Source organism: Ornithodoros turicata, chromosome 3, assembly GCF_037126465.1.
Source record: "Ornithodoros turicata isolate Travis chromosome 3, ASM3712646v1, whole genome shotgun sequence".
Classification (NCBI taxonomy): Eukaryota; Metazoa; Arthropoda; class Arachnida; order Ixodida; family Argasidae; genus Ornithodoros; species Ornithodoros turicata.
In genome coordinates, this window is record NC_088203.1 from 91540725 (window position 1) to 91558839 (window position 18115).

At 46.4% G+C, this 18115-nt stretch overlaps 2 protein-coding genes across 7 annotated transcripts in view; one reads left to right on the top strand and one right to left on the bottom strand.

Moving 5' to 3' along the window:
• LOC135388830 (gonadotropin-releasing hormone II receptor-like) overlaps window positions 1–18115 on the top strand; it is a 774956-nt gene that overhangs the window by 79083 nt on the left and 677758 nt on the right. The gene's annotated exons all lie outside the window — the stretch shown is intronic.
• The window catches only part of LOC135388833 (oxytocin receptor-like), a 104193-nt gene continuing 97091 nt past the window's right edge, over window positions 11014–18115 (bottom strand). The window contains exon 4 of the mRNA XM_064618676.1: window positions 11014–11431. The gene's annotated coding sequence lies outside the window, so the exon portion shown is untranslated. The remainder of the gene's footprint in view (window positions 11432–18115) is intronic.

The following is an 18115-nucleotide window of genomic DNA, read 5'->3' on the forward strand; positions in this document are numbered from 1 at the left end:
GACAATTATGAACAGCATAAGTGTCACAAAAAAGGCGTATGCCTCCCGTTTTCAACAAATCAGGCCAGACAACGATATCAATCGAGATGATGGTGGGTTAAGAGCGTGCTGTGCGGTGAAGTTAATTCCTAAGAGTGTGGAACCATTCTAACGTGGTATATTTCCAGCGGTTCTTTGTGCTCGTACTGCGACTTTCCACCTTTACACAAAAAAGAAAAAGAAAAAAAGGCCAAATAAAACGATACCGCGATAAATTGCCATTTCTTTCCCACTGTTTCGCATCGCGCTGTGAAACTTTCTACATTGTATATGAACTTCCTCACCTTCCGCATGTTTGACCGCGGTCGATATCCTTCGGCTAATGCGAGCGACACGTAGCTGGTTGTATAGTTGTGATTGATAATATTCTGCGTACAAGGATGTTGTGAGGTTGTTATTTTTGGAACGTATCGTGAGAGAATAACAAAGGGACGAGACAAGCGCCACCGTCTGAGGATAATGCATGCAATATTGACGTATCGCGCGTCTAGAAAAAACAATTCCATGCTGGCGAACTTGACTGGAATGGGTAATCAGTTGCGTATAGTGCAGCGACACAGCCCCAGCTCTTGCGAAGATTCTCCGCATTATTGTAATGTTGGTAATGTTATATTTACTTCCAGCAGCGCGCTGCGTGAGAGCTACGTGTACAGCTAATGGCAAGGTGTGGTACGTGCTGGGCATTGTAGAAACGTCGTAGGGACACGTGTGGGCGTATTGTCGACCTTCATTTGTGAAGAGCAGCAACACATGAATACATATTAGCAAGACCTAATTTTTTTAATGAGCATCCTCCTTGCATAACCCTTGTTACATAACCCTCCCCTCTTTTTCTTTCCCCTTTTCCTTTTTCTTGGAATAGCAAGCCGGCTCTTTGCCTGGCTAACCTTTCCTTTCTTTTTTTTTATTAATAAACATATACCCCATTCCGCAAGTGTGACAAAGGACAATGTGGGAAGAATTAGGCATTAGTTGTACAGGAGAGTTTGACCTGCAAGGGTCTTTCTTACGTAGTTTTTCTTCGTTTTATAATTACGAACATTTTGTTGATTTTGTGGACTTTACGTTTTGTGATGAAGCGTTTGTTCCCCATGCGATTTCGCAAGGCATCAGAAATTACCAACTCGAATACAAGAGGATATGTATCCGTCTGTCAATTTTGGTGTATCCCCCACCAGTCCTGTAAAAGCACTACAAGCATCTTTGTTCAAAATGGGACATGATGCAATGCACAAAAGACGTCCACACAGACGTCCGTGTCTTCTGTGCGTTCCATCATGTCCAGACCTGCAAAAAATACTTTTGAGAAGTAATTAAATTACAATTACAACTACATTCCTATAAAAGTAATTAGATTACATCTGAAATTAAAAATAACAAAATGTGTCTTTATTGCAATGACCCCTATTCACACAGGTTATTGCGTAATTACATTTTTGTTTGTAGCATTCAAACTCAAACATCGTTACGTAGTCGCGTTGCCGTCACAACAATCTTCTCTTTGGTGAATTAGTAAAAATCGCGGACCTTGGAAAATGATTCAAGGCTTAGAGGAAATTGCGTCCAAAATCGCATGTAACTAATTTCTGAATCAACTACAACTACGTTACAAATTACTTGCAAAAATTATGAAGTTACAGTTACAATTACATAATGTCGAAAGTAATCCAGGAAGTAATTCATTTCTGAGAATGTAATAATTACAGTACTTGAGCTACTCGTAATTAAGTAATTTAAAGTCTGTCTGATCCTAACACTGTTTGGTGTTAAACATCTCTAATTTTTAGAGGGTAAGCGGTTCCCGCCCTGCTGGAATGAACCGCTCCTGTTCATGTACGAGGGGAGTCCAAGTAAAACCGTGACTTTCTGTCTCCTGAGTGTACAAATGGGTCGCGTTACTTCTTTTTCGTCATTTTCACACGCGACAGGCCTCCGCGTTCACCACGTGGTGGTTCAAAGTTTGTGCAAAACAGAAGACACGTGCTGGACAAGATGGCCGACAACGCGGTGAGCGCGCATATCAAACACCGAATTGTCATGAATAGAGACCGGATTTATATGCGCTAAAAAGTAATTAAATATGCATGCAACTATGCACTAAACCTGGTCACAACATGCAGTAAAAATGTGTCATATATGCGGTAAAAACTCGAGCCGTATATGAAGCCATCTCGGACACCGCCGCCGAGACGAGTGGTTTCTATATATGTAAATGTCCTTCTTATTTAACCGGATATGTTGGGGTTACAATGAAAGATAACGAAAAGCGGGATATTCAGAAAAAAATAATACGAGGTCGTGTTTCAATGATTGGAACCGTCGAAGTAAATGTTTGCCTCCAGATACCGTTCAATATTGTCTGGAGTGATGTTCTGGCGCCTGTCAGTCAAAACGTTCTTATAGTTCGAAAGTGACCTCTCTATGTCGTACGTTGTGAGTGGAGCATACTTGAAGACCGAAAGTAGGTGCGCGGGCACAACCTCCGGTAGGGTGGCGTTAGGAGTCGAAGCAAACAGATCGCCGACTGCTCGGAGAACGGCAAATCCAGGATTCTTTTGCAGCACGGTGTCAAATTTTCTAACAACCTTTGAGCCGACTGGACTGGTAATCTTTGCGAGCTCCTCGCGTACACCTCTCACCACATCCAAGGATTCCACGAGCAGGAGGCCTCCCGTTTCAAGCTTCCGGATGGCTCGCGCAAGGAAGACGAAGTGCGTTTTCACAAACTGTACGTCCACAACTAGCACTGGGTTTTCAAAGAGCGCTTGTGCTTCTCTGACAGCGCTGCTGTCCTCGGAACTGAACGTGTTCACCACGTCCTTCAAGTCGTCGGAGTCAGTTGCATAGAAGTCGACTGCCTCCAACCAGGTGCCCCATCTTGTGACAACAGGTTCAGGGACAACATAAACAGCCGTGGCAATGAATTTCTGTGAAGTAAATACTGAAGAACAACCTTGATTTTGCGTCGTTAATAAGCGTCTTTGCGCGTACATTGCGTCGCAATGCGAGCCCCATTTACGCATACTTGCTTGAGAGATTCTCGTTCGTAATCCTCCCCAATGCATGAAAGCCCATGCCTTGTAAACGTCAAGGGATGAGGGGGGATATATGTTTATTTCGGAAAGGTCAGGCTGACCGAAGGTCGGCTTGCTATTCCAAAAGCAAAAATATATAGCAAGGGATGAAACTTAGGTGTTGCTCGTCTATAATTGGAACGTTCTATGCACGCTCCTTTCTTACCTTCTTCTGGCGCAAATCCTGCAGAATAATATCTTTCCGTCGGTGCACAAATCTGGATTCTCTGTCGTCCATCTCTTGTAGAGGCATAAAATTGATGGCTTAGGTCTCGGCATCGCAAGGAAACGACGTAAAAGCGGCATACGCACGGTAGGCGCCAGAGAAGAGAACGCGTCATACTCTCTGTGGCAGCCAGAGAGGGCACAAGCTGCGTTCGGCGCAACCAGAGTGGCGTCGACGCTCGCAGGGAAGGAATCACAGCAGACGGCACGATGCCGAGTGCCTAATCGGCGGCTTGCAATGCGAAATATGGTTCAGATCGATACGTCATATCTGACGAGCAGGGAAATCTGCAGCAAAAACGCAAAATATGCAGCAACGTATGAAATATGAATTTACATGCACTTAAACCATACCGCAAATCGTTCGGGACAAGGCTCAAATGTGCTTTCATGTCACCCCCAATGTAAACCATGAGTAAAGTTTCTCTCCCACAGAGAAGTTCGTGATGCGTTCTAGGAGCAGAGGATGATCCCAAGAAAGACGTCCGACGAGCGAAGTACTCAACAGCAACAGTGTTTAATTAATATACGCTATGTACAAGGCAATGCAAATCAAGACAAAGTGTTACGGAACAGGAACCCGGCGGGGATTGACGGTGATACCAGGTCCCAGACCTTCCTGTAGCAAGTGCCTGTAGCAAGCCACTATATGCAGGGTCCAATAAAATCAAAACCGTGAAACCAAAACCAAACACCTAATTCGTTAACATAACTAGGTTTGTCACGTGAATTTCCCCTTTCCCACATGAACTAAATCCCGTATGCTGGTCTGCCATCTTGAACATGATGTATCCACAGTGCAAGTGGCTCAAGGGATTACTTCGGCCAGTAACAAAGACAATGCACACCCGCATACCGCGCATCTCACGACACGCACCTTACAGGAACTTGGCTAGGAGTTGCTGCCACATCCCCCTTACAGTCCACACCTCGCCCCCTGGGATTTCCATCTCTTCGGACCACTGACTGCGTTCCTTGGGGGTCCGCCACTTCAGCTGCGACGACGAGGTCAAGAATGCGGTCCGATCATGGCTGCTACGCGCAGGTAAGGATTTCTACGTTGCTGGCATCCAAGCCCTCGTGAAACGCTGGGACAAGAGCATTAGTGCCAGCTGGAGGTTACGTTGAAAAATAAAATTAACTTCTCGCCTGTAAGTTCATTTTACTTTTGCGAAAAATGAAAAATCCCGGTATGACTTGAACACACCTCGTATGTTTCATCTTCGACGTAAATGTGTAAAATTGCTTTCATCATAATATTGTGCAAGTTCTGCTTGCGACACACTTGTCTGCAATCTTTATTCAAAGGTAGAGCAGCCCGTATTAGCTTGACAGGCGCTGAAACAGCTGTACCGTATTGTGTTTGATGGTGGGCAGTACGCCGTATGAATCCATTAGTCGGAAGAAACAATATTGCAACACCTGGAGATTTCAGACGGGAACTGCAAGACGTCGATTTCAGACAAGTATGCAGTACATGATATGTACGAGGGGTGTTCAAGTCAAACCTTGACTTTTCATTTTTCGCAAAAGTAAAATGAACTTACAGGCGAGAAAATAGTTTTATTTTTCAACGTAATCTCCAGCTGCACTAATGCACTTGTCCCAGCGTTTCACGAGGGCTTGGATGCCAGCAGCGTAGAAATCCTTACCGGCGCGTAGCAGCCATGATCGGACCGCATTTTTGACCTCGTCGTCGCAGCTGAAATGGCGGCCCCCAAGGAACGCCTTCAGTGGCCCGAAGAGATGGGAATCGCTGGGGGCGAGGTCTGGACTGTAAGGGGATGTGGCAGCAACTCCCAGCGAAGTTCCTGTAAGGTGCGTGTCGTGAGATGCGCGGTATGCGGTCGTGCATTGTCCTGTAGGAGGAGGACTGCTTTGGTGATGAGGCCCGGCTTTCCGAAACTGTAGGTGTTCATGAATGATAGTGTTCAACGTTCCCACAGAAAGGTCCGTCTTTCGAGCCAGTTCGAGACATGTTATCCGTCGGTCCTTGAGGATCAGGCGCTCCACAAGTTGGATGTTCTCAGGAACTCTGACACTGGGCTCTGAGCCGTCCCGGCCAGGATCGTCCTGCACTGATGTACGACCGTCTCGGAACCGTTTGCACCACTCAAACGCTCTGCTGCGGCTAAGTGTATCGTGGCCATACTAGGCCTGAAGTCTTCTGTGAATTTCAGATGACTTTATGCCTTCATTCACGAGAAACTTCATGACAATTCGCTGTTTGATGTGCGCGCTCACCTCGTTGTAAGCCATCTTGTCCAGCACGTGTCTTCTGTTTTGCACAAACTTTGGACCGCCACGTGGTGAACGCGGAGGCCTGTCGCGTGTGAAAATGACGAAAAAGAAGTAGCGCGCGCCATTTGTACATTCAGGAGACAAAGTCCCGGTTTGACTCGAACACCCCTCGTACATTAGGCTCGTACGTAGGCTTGCCCTCGCAGTCCTCTTGGAACCATGTATGTTGTACTTTCTTTTAAAATAAAACAAACTGAAACTGAACTGAAACATAAATCCAGCAGCTATAAGAAAAATGAAAAACTTTAATGCAGCAGAAAAACTGCGAACTTTCAGCCCTTAGTGTCATGTGATGTTGTCCATTGTCCCTCGGTGCCACTTTCGGTGCTTTTCTTCTTCATTTCGTCCTTTTCTTTTCTGTGTGTGTTTTTTTCGTAGGCCACAGCCACCCGACGATCCCTCAATTGTTCTGCGAATTAATAACGCATCCTACTTCAACCACATACCAGACATGTAATGCTTCACATTGATTAAACTTATCCCACATTTACTCATTTCTGAGAGTAGTTGCATATAGGAAGTAATACATTCTAAAAGTAACGATTTTACTTCACAGCTGTTCCCACAATACAGACCAGCACGTATTTCGTCCTTATGCCCCTCGTGGGTTCTCGATTCAATTAGCGAAATCCTATGTGGCAGAATCAGCCGGCCGTGTTACTCCCACATCGTAACCAATTTACCGCGCGTCGTTGCGATTCTTCCGGGCGAGAGGAGAGGAGATAAAGCAGGGCACTTACCTTTCATTCATGTCGTTCCTCTCTTTTGGGCTCCAGATGCAGCTGGCTCAGGAATAGCATGCCAATGGGCAGCGATAGAAGGACGCCTATTCCCAAGCCGATAAACAGTTCTAATCCTTCGGTTGAGCACCATTGGCCCTCTAAGTGGGCGTTAAGTTGTATCGACAGATCTAGGTAAGGCTGCAGGATTGGGGCCGCGCTGAACATGGAATCTGTTTGCGAACTTTTAGGTCAGGAAAGTTGTGTGTCCCTCGATCTCCCGGGAGATAGAAAAGGACAATAATGCGGTTTGTCGGTACAACGAAAACAATTTCCTGAGTCTGGGGAGATATATGCAAGGACGAACACAAACGAGCGAGGATGTCCTTTTGGATATTTCCCCAGACTCAGGGAAATGTTTCGAACAACTGTATATACAGGGTGTTTGCTCTAACGTGTCCAGAAATCTTATTTAAAGCCAGCGATGAAGGGGAAACGAGCGCTCCTTTTCAGCTACTTGACTACGAAACAGGTGTTACTAGTGAAGCAGTACCCGTTTCTTACTCAAGTAGCAGAAAAGTACCACTTGCTTTTCTTTTATCGCTCGCTTTAAATATAATTTCTGAACACGTTAGAGCAAACACCCTGTATATAGTCTACACCGGCGTGCTTGCATTCTGCTTCTGTGTTCAACGTAAACAGCTTTATTTTTGATGCTGCTGCTGCTGATTGGTGTGTTTCATTGCCACAGGCGACACTCTACGCCATTGCACGCGATAATTTGGTCTGTGTTTTTATAATTGTCTACAACGACTAAAGGCCAACCTCCATGGAGCGAGTGTGCGGCGAAATAGCGGCGAACGTCATATCCCCGACGTCATATGCCCGACGTCGGACGCCCTGCGCGAGGGATCAAAAATGCGAGCAATGAGTTTTTGTACATCGTACTCTGTTGCCTTTGCCTACGTAAGGGATAGCGTTATGGTTCTGCGCACGCGCAAGACACAAGCAGAGCTTTGCGCATTGCACAGAACCACCTCGCTATCCCTTATGTACGCAAATGCGACAGCGTACGTTGGAATAAAGCTCACTATTTTCGCCTGCGTCCACTGTTCCGGTAGCCTCAACTGCGGGTGAACGCGAGGCCTGTCAATCAAATCGCACTTCCGCTAGGGTTTTGCGCTACCTTCATGTCGCAACCGTGTCGTCTGCTGCTGTCTCCTCTACTCGCTGCTTAGCGTACTGCACCGCTCGATCTCCAGGCATGCTCTGCCAAGAAACACCTTTTCCTCCAGCAGTATTTAATGTGCCGTTCAGTATATTACTGGGCACCGTTTTTTAGACAGTTGTTCACTCTCAAAGCCCGAGAACAAATTTTCTCTTCATGAGGTAAGGACGATTTCATTGACTCCGAAATGGGAGAGGATGATAAGTGACAAAACCAAAATAACAAGAAAAATGAGCCCGCTGTCCTGGCCCACCTTCGCTCACGCGTCCGCGCTTATCATAGTCTGCTGATCTATCGCGGAATCATAGGGCAGAATCTTCTCCCCGTTCGGAAAGGTAAAAATGTGCCATCGACGTGCTCGAACGAGTAAAAGCTTTTCAATTCGGAGGGTTCCTTCTCTAGCATGTGTCTCTAGCACTGCGATCTGCCTCCTATCATTATTTCGGATGGGACTTGTTGTATTGCTCGTACCGGTACCGACGGAGAGTGGAACGCGCTTGAGAAATAAAATGAATTAGAAAGAGCGATACTGGATGAGGCACTTGAGCGAGAAAATAAATGTTTTGATAAGGTGACCCATGGGTTGCTTTACAGTGTAGACTTGAGCATTCCTTCTGATGGGTATAATGAGGTTCCTAGTGACACTAATCCCAATAGGTATGCAGTTTCCTGTTACCTCAGAATCATGGGCGTTCCCAGGATTTTTTCCAGGGGGCAAAGCGCTTCCAGGGGGGGGGGGCAAGAGTGCAAACCCCCACCACCTACCACATCTTATCCTGGAGGCGGACGTCGCGCACTGTGTGGGTGCTCAGAGCTTCTTATCATGACATCTGAGAATAGTCATTACGACCTATGATTCAAGAGCGCACTATTTTCACAAGTGGCCTTGGAGTTCCAGGGGGGGGGGCGCGGCCACCCCTCGCCCCCCTCTCGGTACGCCCATGCTCAGAATGACTGTTTCGGACCATAAAGTATGAGATGTCGGGGACGGTAAGCACGCGACACAAGCATCACGAGCAAAATATGTGCAACGCAGAGATGAAGCCTTAGGAGGGGATGCGTCCTCTTGTCTTTATATCCAGGCCACTTCCTTTCCCGAGTCCCTATCCTTCCTTGTCGCCACGTGCGGTTGGTTGGTGTCCCGTGTTGAATAATAGACACATTTACTTAGTTCTACACTCCAGCTCAGCTTCAACGTTCATCAGGAACAACAAAAACATATTCATTTCACGTGTGCTTGCTTCGAATGATAATAGGCACTGAGACCGCACACGTGTGCTTTAGGTATCAGATCAGGTTCCGGCACAGGTTGTACATGTGAGTCGTAGAAGCCACATGTAGAGAGAGAGAAAAAAATCAACGTTATTTTATGATGATGACTAGGGCGTTTCTTCGCCAGGGGCGATACACTACTGCCCCACACATGTAGAAAGTTCGTTCTGCATCCACGGAAGCATAGATCAGTTTCGAACAGAGTCTTGAATGAGCGTTAACACATACAACAGCAACAACTTTATTTCGAGACGATGAATGGGGAGTTTCATCGCGAGGGGCGATACTCTACCCCATTGCTGGTGGTGATGCGGGGAATGAAATAATGAGTCCCTTCACAATATGGATCGAAGCCCTATGATATCCAGAAAGGACACATGTATATGTGTCTTTTGACACACACATATATATCTGCTGACACATAGTATATATGTATACGTGTCACGGCTCATTATAAAGACACTATACCGGGTGTTTCAGTTAAATCCCCGGGCTAAATAATTCGCGAACCGGTGCACCAATCGAATAACTTTCTTTTTTACAAGTATCTGTCCAATACCGCCTACAAGATGCGCACCGCGTGAATGAACGGGAGGCGCTCATTATTTAAATAAAAATTCAAATGAGTTTCGTGAAAAAAGCTAACTTCTAAAGCAGGGCGCCGTCGGCATTAAAATGGGTACTACCTCTTTTGGGACCTTCAGTGGAAACCTTTTAGAGAAAAATCTGCCACCGAAGCGGGTCATTTGTTGCAGTAATTAATTGGTTTCGGTTGACGTATTTTTGTCGCGGCTGGTCGCGGCGAAGTGCAAAAGGACGTAATTCATTGGTGTAATTCATTGGTGTAAGGACGTAATTCATTGATGGATAAGGGAGTGAAAGAGCGTCTTTTTGCGCTTCGCCGCGACCAGCCGCGACAAAAATACGTAAACCGAAACCAATTAATTACTGCAACAAATGACCCGCTTCGGTGGCAGATTTTTCTCTGAAAGGTGTCCACTGAAGGTCCCAAAAGGGGTAGTACCCATTTTAATACCGACAGCGCCCTGCTTTAGAAGTTACGCTTTTTTACGAAACTCATTTGCATTTTTATTTAAATAATGAGCGCCTCCCGCTCATTCACGCGGTGCGCATCTTGTAGGCGGTATTGGACAGATACTTGTAAAAAAGAAAGTTATTCGATTGGTGCACCGGTTCGCGAATTATTTAGCCCGGGGATTTAACTGAAACACCCTGTATAAAGCGGCCCGTATCAACCCGTTTCCTATGGGCGCGTTAAGTAGCCGCTCCAGATCGCAGAGAGCGTGCTCCCTTTTACTAGATGGCTCCGTTTCCAGAGTTCCAAGGTCTCTTGATGAACTCTCACGCTCCAGTTTGCAGGTCGGAGCGCGTTAAGAGCTGCTCCTGCTCCGTGACGTATGCAGGAAGGGGAGGTCAGAAAACCAATGTGCAGCCTGGGAAGCGTCTCTCGCTCGTGGCTCTGAAGGACCATCTAGTAGATGCACCGGAGTACGAGGGACACAGTACACCAAGCGCATTGGGTAGAGCCGCTACTTAACGGGCCCCATGTTTCGCGTGGACTTACGCAATGTAGTTGCTTAGTTTTCATTCGCCAGGAGTCGAGTTAACCCGAATTACGAGAAGCTTATAGTTTAGAGTTGGGCAGAAGGTCATCTTCGGTGTGTCACAGTGCCAAAGTCAACTGGGTCGGTTTGTCCGTCAGCCAATGGCTCTGCGTAGGAGCAGCAGGTACCATTCTAGGAGACGGTCTTCCTCCCCCTTCTCTTTTGTTTCGTGTCCACTCAGGCACCCCCGTCGAAGAAGGGAGCTGTGATTGGCAGAGCGCTCATTCTCATCTACCTTTCTTGATAGGCATTTTTCTGGTAACCACGCGTAACTTACACGAGTTAAACAAATAGCGAAAGTTTTCGTACAAAAGAACGAAAGCGGAAGCTTTCTGAGTCGCTCATCTGTCTCGGTCATAATCAAGAGCAACCCATTCATTGCTTTTTTTTAGAAGAGTCAGCCCATTTCATCCAATTTGACCCTGTCCCTTCCTTAGATTGGCCAGAAAAAAGTAAAAAAAAAAAAAAAATCAGGGAACATATTTCCGCCATATGTCTTTATTTTAACGTCAGCCCATCATCAAACGGTGAACGTTTAATCTTCGTTGAGCGCTTCTCTCATTCATCAATCGACGACAGGCAATCGCCTTACAGAGCAGCGGGAAAGTTCATCATGCTCCTAAAAGAAGGCATCCTCGGTAGGCGACCTCATAAATCGCCCTCGCGTATCTGCACAGACATGTCCAATCAAGACGAGGAGAATGATGCCAAGTATGGCCCCGTTCCTTGACGTGACCGCACCGCTTTCGTTGACAAGGATGCCGCTCTTCCTCACCATCGATGGGGTCATGCAGTAACGGGACCGCAGGGACGAGACACGGATAACGACGCGCCCGGTGTTTGGGATGCCTTGTTTCGTTATGATTAATGTCCTCTTTCTAGCGTCGGTGGATGTCCTGGGGATGACCGCGTTGCGAGTCGGACAGAAGACTCGAGGAGGACAGTGATCTGAAAAGAGACGGGGATAGAAACGTTGAGCAAACAATACAGTGACTCGTCCTGAGAGATTAAATACATGCGCACGGTGTTGACAGCAGAGTTCGAGGTAACTCGTTACTGTAACTGAAGTTCCTTTTTTTTTGGTAACTTGTAACTTAACTCGGTACTTTTGCGCCGTGGTAGCTTTCAGAGGAACTCGTTTCTTTTTCAGGTAACTTTGCCAGAGTAACTAAAGTTACTTTTAATTCGATTTTAACTCACGTCCACATATTTTCTTGATTTCTCTCAAGTTCTTTCATGGCATTTTATGTCATAACACGTAGTATTCAATCAATGAGAGTATTCTATTCAAGAAGTAAGAAGCGCTGCCATTGAAATGAAGCTGAACCATTGTGCGCCCACAGGGAGTAAGATGCGAAGCTTTCGAATCGTTGGACATAAACGAAAACGATCTAAGCGTGTTGCACTCCTCCGCAGGCAACTCAAGGTCTAACTCAACTGCACCTGCGTACTGCTATTTTGAGTCCTGCGACCCGCATACGACGTTTTCTCGACGGGAAAGCGTCGACGGCTCGACGGTTTTCCGCTGAACTCCGAAAACAATAGGAGCAGGCCAGTTTCGCCGACGTCTGCGGTGAGCAGATCTAACTCGTTCTTTTTTCAGTAACTTGGTAACTGCGAGTTACATTTCAGGCAGAAGAACTTCATTATTAACTTAGTTTGCATTTTTCACACGGTAACTTAACTCGTAACGAGCTCTTTTTGACGGGTAACTTCTCAATCTATGGTTGGCAGCGTTTGAAGCCCTTTTTTTGCTTTATTGGTTGTTAGTGGAAAGGGGATGCAGAAAATAAATTATCGTGTGCCGTGATGCAAAATACCTCGTACTGTGAAACCTGGTACTTCGCGAACGTGGCCTCGGTGGCTCAGTCGGCAGCGTGCGCGCCTACTCATCCCAAGATCGCGGGTTCAAACCTGGCTCAGGACGGTGGCAACTTGGTGGGAGGGTACAAGTTTCTCTGGTACGCTCTGATATGTTTATTAAGAAGAAGAAAAAAAAAAGGGAAGTTTAGCCAGGCAAAGGGCCGGCTTGCTATCCCAAAAAATTTAGAAAGAAAACAAAAACGGAAAAGAAAAGGAAAGAAGAAAAGAGACACTAGAACAACGTCACATGCTGTTAACGAGTCCTGAGCACGGTGTAAGAACGGTGTTCTTACACCGTGGTCCTGAGACTCGGAGGAGAGTGGCAGTGACAGCCCACTGGTTGGGGTTCAGGACGGGGCAAAGGGGTACCCCAGGTAAAGTACGGGGTTTGTAATGAAGATAGAACGAATAGAAATGGCGTTTGAGAACTTAAAAACCCGCTGACATCTTAACATTTCCAACGGACTATTCAGTCTACTAAGCCTGCATGCGGGCTTCCATAGTTTCGTAGCAGTAAAAAAAAAAAAAAACTACTATATTGATTTTGCTACGTTTCTGTACAATTCTGATATACAGGGTGTCCCAGAAAACGTGTCATTGAATTATAATAAAAAAAAACTACACCACCTAGAGTCATGCGGTCAATGGCATTTGTTCTTGCTGGGTTTTTGCCACATCCTCGTGTGAATGTCATGTAACGTAAGTTTAATTATGTAAATTTTTGCGAGGTGAAGTCGGAAATTTGCCTAGTAAAGGTCACCTTTTTACCCCACCAATGTGAAGAGCGTGTCTAATTTAGTCAAATTAATGATAATTGACACGGATATTCAGAAGCTATCCCATCGGAAAAAATAGCCGAACAGCATGCTCTACGGAGGTCGCACAGAATAGCGCACGATGAATTTTTCAGCGCAATCTTTGTCAGTCCGACGAAAGGAGGTTGGAAATCCAGCCCTCCCCGACATCGCAGAAAGAGATAAAACAGGTACGGCTTATCACGTCCGCCTTTCGCTGGGATAATGCTTTCCCTCTTCCAATTTTAGGAACTGTTACTTTTTCTACTATCACTCTGTGGGCTGGCTTTGGAACCTCCTTTCGTCGCACTGAGAGCGATTGCGCTCAAAAAGCCATCGCGCGCTATGGTCCGTTGCTCCGAAAAACATGATATTCGGCTATTTTTTCCGATGGGATAGCTCGTGAGTATCACTGTGAATTATCATGAACTTGAGTGAATGCGGCACGCTCTTCATATTGGTGGGGTAAAAAAGTGACCTTTACTTGGCAAATTTGCGAGTTCAGTTCGCAAATATTTACATAATTAAACTTGGAGTACATGACATTCACATTATGAGGTGGCAAAAATCTAGTAAGAACAAGTGCTGTTGACCGCATGATTATAGCTAGCGTAGTTTTTTTATTATAATTCAATGACACGTTTTCTGGGACACCCTGTATGTATCGCGCACTGAGAGTAGACGATAAAGCGACGAAGCCTGCTTCACATTATGGACATAACATGCACCTCTGCACGTCCAGTGTACTTCGTCTTATACGTATAACCCTGTACTTTGGGATAATTGAGCAATGTATGGAGAGAAACGATGCCCATTCATACATATAACCATGTAAGAATAGAGAACAAGATTGTACAAGAAGTCACAAGCTCTTCAAACTTGTATTTCAAATAATTGGTTTCGTTATTTCTTGCTTGCTTTTACAGCATTGGAACATGCGAAGGGTAAATCCGATTACACGACGGTATTTCAATAAAACTGTTGCTTGCCTCCGTGCTCTGCGTCAGTAATAATTGAACATGCATCGAGGAAGAGTTTAAAGCCGTTCCCTCGATGTTCCCTCGGGTGCTCTTTCATGACGTCACTGAGATTTAAGGCTGCTGTTAAAGGTAGCCATTAAAGGGGCACTGAAATGCAAAAACAAGTTCACTTCAAATTACAGTACACGCTATGTTAGTTTCGTACTTGTTATCATAATTTAAGACTTTGATTCCGTTACGAAGCTACAATCAAAATTATACCGGACTGTTTATGCTTGGACGCTAAGACTCTAAGCAGAGCACGTCGCTTCAGCTCGTGCATCGGTGTTTTTTAGTGCATGCTGCGCGTGCCACGCCATGCAGCAGTCCCGGTGCGAAACATAGTGCGCATTGCGAAGTGGACTGGCGTCGCTGTCCGAAGGACGTGAAGATAAATGTTATCAGTGGAACATTCGCGAGAATTGTTGTGGGCTACAATTCAGTGAATCTGTATTGAAAAATGCAGCTGTGCTCATCAAGCCGCGCATATACGGAACGCTACGGTCGGACCCGTTCCAAATCCACACGCCCACGACAAGTTTGCGCGCGCTTCTCCTGCTGTCTCATGCACAGACGAGAAAGACAGAAGGGCTAACACATCAGGACAGGTTTCGTCCTTGTCCTTGGCAGCTCACATCCAAGAAGGGACAAAGAGAACTGGAACATTTTTTAAAGATACGCTATGATTTGCTGTAAGTGAGATGCATTGTGCTATACTCCTCGCGTTTGTCAGTACACCATGGAGCCGCGAGAACGAATATCCATATTCCTGCTTGTATTCTCTATACCGGGTGTTTCAGTTAAATCCCCGGGCTAAATAATTCGCGAACGGGTGCACCAATCGACGAACTTTCTTTTTTACAAGTATCTGTCCGATACCACCTACAAGCTGTGCACCGTGTGAATGAGTGGGAGGCGCTCATTATTTAAATAAAAATTCAAATGAGTTTCGTAAAAAGACATGACTTCTGCCATCACCGCCATCATCTCGAATGATATCGTTATCTGCCCTGATTTGTTGAAAACGGGAGGCGTACGCCTTTTTTGTGACACTTATGATGTTCATAATGTTCGTGTAATCAATGTGTGCCGGTGCGGGCTCGGGTACGCAGAACCGAGCAGAACGACCAATGAAACGGAACGCACGTTGCAACGAAGGGACACACCCACACTCGAGCCAGCGTAAGCTTCTCTCCACTACGACGGCCAGTGGATATAATGCCACAAGTTGACGTAATCCTTTATGGGCCCGGTCTGTGCACCGACACGGAAGCCCTTGCTGTTGCCGTCCTTGAGCTTCGGAATGAAATCGATTATCCTCACCCAAACGGTTACGCCCCCGTCGTTCTACCGAACATAAAATATAACGACATCGTTATCGACAGCCGCAGCCGTCCCCCTTCTTTATCTCTCTTTAGCATGATTTGTGAGGGTGATAATAGTTTATGGCGACATTGTGGGCAGCAACATCGAACGCCAGCTGTGAACCCTGGCGCGTGGAAGCCTATACTTCCGTACATGGCAATTCGATCGTGACGTGGTTTCCGCTCAATGCCAACAATGAGGCTCCTGCGCATGACGTCACGCGCAGCCTTTGAGCCACGCGACTTGGGAAAACGTGGGGATACGTCGCAGGTATAGTGAACTAGAATAAACCTAGTGCAGCGACCTGCGGATCAGAGTGGCTCACAGAATGCGGAAAGCAGCGGTGGCGCTGCGGTAGCTCACCATTGAAGACGCGCGCTGCAGGTGTACGGATGGCAGTACGTGCCTACGGTGGAATAACATGGAATGGTAAAAGAAGCCCAGCGACGCTACGAAACACTGCGGCTGTACTAAGGGATCCTGGCGTTGTTCGCTGATAAAGCTTATCGGGGTTCGTGGAGCGACAAGGAGCGAAAAGAGCGACCCTATTCTGTTGCCCCATTGGCGCTCACACATAAACACAAAACTATGCACAAACGGCAAAAAGTTTTGTAATTTATTGCTGGCAATTAGCATGGGCAGTGCCAGCGGCAAACCGAACAGGCGGATCATAATCGGCTGAACACGAGATAACTGATGTTCTGATGCTGGAACAACATAGAAGGGACAAATACATACAGTTGGCTATCCTTTTCAGTGACTTCCTTCTTTCTTTCATAGTCGGCTAAGCTTGTCGTGCTTATAGCGAGGTGACGTTTATGCGATGCCGATTTGTTCAAACCCTTAATTTAAAAATGTCTCCATGAAAAATGTAGCCCGGTAGTCACATAGAACGTCACCATACTGGCGCAGTTAAACTGAGTGCATGTTCAGGACACCCTATAGCGCTGTGTAAAATGTTCCTCACAATTTTCATAACATCCTCTATGCTGTCTCTGTGTAGCTCATGAGAGCTGAAACAGACGGTAAAAATATCCTCAAGTTGTCACCTGATTGGTAGAGTGCTGCACTGGGACATGGGGGTCCACCGTTTTTTCCTTGAGATTCTGAGATTAGCATCTGCTCGTTAAACATACTCCTTGGTCGCGGTGTGAAATATGTACACAGAACGTGAACGCTACTAGGTTCAGATTCCGGAATTGGTGTCGCATCGACTGTCTCGACTGAGGCTGTATGCTGATGCAGGTCGGCAAAAGTTATGTGATATGAGCTGCACGCAGTGCTCTGACTGTCCCAACACGTACTGTCAAGTACCTCTAACGTGCACACGTCTTCAGCCGCCTTTGCTGTTAAGTGTTTCTGTAATGCGACGTCTTTTTGATGGCTATACTGCGGTTCGTTCTGATGTCTTTTCCGTGCTGGCCTTTGCGGTGGGAGCTTACGTGACAGGCGCTCTGGCAAGTTCGGCAAAATTGTAAGCACCGCATCTGGCGTCAACGTTGGAGCTCCGCTTGGTATGCGTACCTCTTGTCAATTAATCATGTGTACAATAAACAAACAATAAACCGGCGTTCAAAATGGAGCTCGCAAACAGCACAATCGGGACCCAGGCCGCGCAGGCGGGATCCGTCGCGACGCAGATTTCGCTGCCGCTCTTTCTGTCTTTCCTCGTCACTGGGGCCATTGAACAAGTGAAATATTGCCACTTCGGGGATCGTTCGGTGTTCTGGAACATCCTGCTATACATCCAGGAGCGTAGCAGTGATTTAACCTTCGTTTTGGTCCCATACGTGCGCGGAAACAGAACACGTTACGCGGATCGCGTGTGTAAACAAACGGAGTATAGCTTCAAGTGTTGTCTACAGCAGCGCCACCACTACGTTCGTCAGCGGCGCGGACACGGAGAAGCATGGAGAGAGGCGACCGTTCGCTACACTAGGTTTATTCTAGTTCACTATATCGCAGGCGTCTTACTGCGGACCGAATGAAGCAGCAGAGTGTGTGTTTACAATTTCCTTTCGCAATGCCACGTGACGAAACGTGACGTCACTGCACAAACCTCATTTGTTTTGCCTTCGGCGAGTACAATCGCAATAACTTTTGAACAACAACAACTTTATTTCGATTGAAACTTGATTGAAAAAACTTTATTTGAACACTTGAAATATGGCAGTCGTTGAAAAAGCCAGACAGCGGCGGGAGTCGATCCAGGCACCTCTCAGTTGCCGGTCGAGTGCTTAGGCGCCTTGAGGCTTGTGCTCTGTTCATCTGTTGTTGGTTTTGAGCCTCAGAACAGTTACTTTCCAACTGTCTTGAATCGCGCACTGTGTTAGCAGACATTGCTCACGAATGCCGACATGAAAGTTAAAGAACCCCGTGTGGTGGAAACTATGGAAACTATGGAAACTGGAAACTATGTGGTGGAAACTATGTGTGGAAACAGTGCTACCGTGCGGTACGTGCAGGATGTCGCCACACATATATGTAGACTAACGCACTTTACCTATAAATCTGCTCCCAGTTGTACGAGCATACAGGGTGCATTTTATTAGCCGCGAGAGACTTTTTCTGAAGTGTTACGAGGAGCAGCG